The following is a 3,017-nucleotide window of genomic DNA, read 5'->3' on the forward strand; positions in this document are numbered from 1 at the left end:
TCAGCTCTAATGGGTAAAGCTCATGTTTAGACATACCTGCTTTCAGAGGACCAGTTCTGCTACCCTTCACTTTTTTTTATTGTTGTAGGACTTATCTGCATATTATGTTTCTGTATATTTTGTTTATGACCGGGACAAGATTCAAAAAGGAGGTAAAGCCACCTGCATAATCACTCAATAAAGTATAGGAGGTCCTTCTAGGAACATAGTTGCCTAAAAAAGAAAATGAAGAAAGGGGAGGAAAAAGAACATAGATCCCACCAAAGAGCAACCTGGGGTGGGTAGATTGAAACTGGGGACACTGGTGAGGGAGGTTTCATCCTCACTCCCTGACTTCTCCTCCCATAACATTTTTCCCCTTTATGTGATCACCAAATTAAATCATGGTGTCATGGAAGTTTAGTGTCCTCTTCCCAATGTCTCTTCAGGGAACTGAACTGCGTCTTCAGATTGCATCCAAGATTCAAAGTGCTATGAGGTGGAGATTGATGGCTCTTGAGGAGCATTGGGAGGTGCAGAGGTAGAGGATTGGAAGAAGGCAGCTGGAAGGTGGGTGTCTACAAGCATTCGAAGGGGAGATAAAAAAGAACCAGCAAAATGGGGCTAGAGTGCTAAAACAGGAGGAAAGTTGTATTTCACATGGTTCACACCAGCACTATCATCCATTTTCCAGCACAGCCATGGATCACTCTTGAACACAAATCGAAAAACATGTCTGAACACTGTTGGAAGTTGCCCAAACCATTTCCTTGTTCCTAAAACTTTAACAATTTAAAAATTAAAAAGAGAATCAACTACAAAATATCATGCAAGTGTCTGGTAATAGAACATTCTCTACGGGATGTGCAGGAAAGTCACATACATGACATCCTTTCATCAATAATAGTAGAAACCACAAAAGAAGAGAGAGAGAGAGAGAGAGAGAGAGAGAAGCAAAGTCCTTGTCCCAGAGAAAGGTGGTGGTAGGGGGGTGGTAGGAAAATGGGGAACATAGGCGACAGGAAATGTGCCGTGGTAAAGGCATTCTATGACTAATACCCAACTATGAACAATTGTGTTTGTTAAATAAAGCAATTATATTAAAAATCAATTTGAGGAAGAAGAAAAGAGAAGAAGAAGAAGAAGAAGAAGAAGAAGAAGAAGAAGAAGAAGAAGAAGAAGAAGAAAAGAATAGAAGAGAAAAGGAGAAGGAAGAAGACAAGAAGAAAACAAAAAAAGAAGGAAAGAGAAAGAAAAACAAAAACAAAAAGAAAGGTAGGAAGGAAGGAAAAGGAAGAAGAAAAAGGAAGGGGAATAAGGAAGGGGAAAAGAAAGGGGAAAGGAGGAGAAAAAAGGAGAAAAAAGAAGGAAGGAAAGAAGGAAGAAAAAAAGAATTAAAAAGAAAAAAGAAGAAAAGAAAAAATATCATCCTTACTCATAAAGGCCAGGGGAAATCATCTCCAATATCTTATATGTTTTATCTCTGTATTGCTTTTGTAACTTTTAAAGTGTTGGGCTCAAACCACAGAGACTCAGAGAACCAGAGACAGTTAATAATAAAAAGTTTATTAGACCTTAGTACCCAGGAAACTTGGGCCATAGTGGCTACAAGAAACATGAGTAGTTTATCAGCACACATTATATACTTGCCTTACACAGGCTGGGGGAGACAAGGCCACATTCTTTTTTTTTTTATATGCACCATGTTTATTTCCATGTTCCATCTTAGTTGTCATTATATTCATTTACAGTTTTTTTCTCTCTTTAATATTCATGTCCAAATAAGTTAGTGAAAACCCAGTAGAGACAGAAGGCAGCCTGGGGTGCTTCTTTACAAAAATATGGAATGCTTCACAAATTTGCATGTCATCCTTGCACAGGAGCCATGCTGATCTCTGTATCATTCCAATTTTAGTATATGTGCTGCCGAAGCAAGCACTGATTTACAGGTTTTTATTTTATTTTATTTTATTTATTTATTATTTTTCTAATTTGATCACATTGCCTTACATATTTTTCACAGTAGTATTTTAGGTACATATTAACATTGGATCAGGGGAATTTCCATGAAAAATTTTGTCCTACCCGCATTCCTGTTACCTTCCTGTAACTCATATCCACCACCATCACCCCCCGGGCCGCGAGAGTAGGTGGTCCCCTCTTAGTCTAGCTTACTATTAGTGATCATATATTTGTTTGGTCCTAGTACCCTCCCTTGTTTTCCCCTCTATTTGAGAGGTAGAGCTCGATAATTCGAGTTATGTGTGTTTTTTTTATTTAAACAACTTGATTACATACATGATTGGGTTTGGGTTTCAGTCATGTAAAGAACACCACCCATCACCAGTGCAACATTCCCATCACCAATGTCCCAAATCTTCCTCCTCCCCACCCAACCCCTGCCTGTACTCTAGACAGACTTTCTATTTCCCTCATACATTCTCATTATTAGGATAGTTCAAAACGTAGTTATTTCTGTAAGTAAACTCATCCCTGTTTCTGGTGAGCTTCATGAGGTGAGCTGTAATTTCCAGTTCTTTTATCTTTTGTGTCTGAAAGTTACTATTGCAAGAATGTCTTTCATTTTTCTTAAAACCCATAGATGAGTGAGACCATTCTGCGTCTTTCTCTCTCTCTCTCTCTCTCTCTCTGACTTATTTCACTCAGCATAATAGATTCCATGTACATCCATGTATTGGAAAATTTCATGACTTCATCTCTCCTGACAGCTGCATAATATTCCATTGTGTATATGTATCAGAGTTTCTTTAGCCATTCATCTGTTGAAGGGTATCTTGTCTGTTTCCAGAGTCTTGCTATGGTAAATAGTGCTGCAATGAATATAGGTGTAAGGAAGGGATTTTTCTATTCTATTTTTGTGTTCCTAGGGTATATTACTAGGAGTGGTATAGCTGGGTCTTATGGGAGCTCGATTTCCAGTTTTTGGAGGAATCTCCACATTGCTTTCCTTAAAGGTTGAACCAGATGGCATTCCCATCAGCAGTGGATAAGAGTTCCTTTCTCTCCACATCCCCACC

General features: G+C 38.5%; 1 non-coding gene across 1 annotated transcript; it reads right to left on the reverse strand.

The window, feature by feature from the left end:
- Positions 1–1,814: 1,814 nt before the first annotated feature.
- LOC126025187 (U6 spliceosomal RNA) lies at positions 1,815–1,918 on the reverse strand. Its single transcript, XR_007501231.1, has one exon. It is a non-coding gene; the product is annotated as a U6 spliceosomal RNA (small nuclear RNA).
- Between the last annotated feature and the right edge of the window lie 1,099 nt (positions 1,919–3,017).

The sequence above is a fragment of the Suncus etruscus genome, chromosome 12 (assembly GCF_024139225.1).
Source record: "Suncus etruscus isolate mSunEtr1 chromosome 12, mSunEtr1.pri.cur, whole genome shotgun sequence".
Lineage (NCBI taxonomy): Eukaryota > Metazoa > Chordata > Mammalia > Eulipotyphla > Soricidae > Suncus > Suncus etruscus.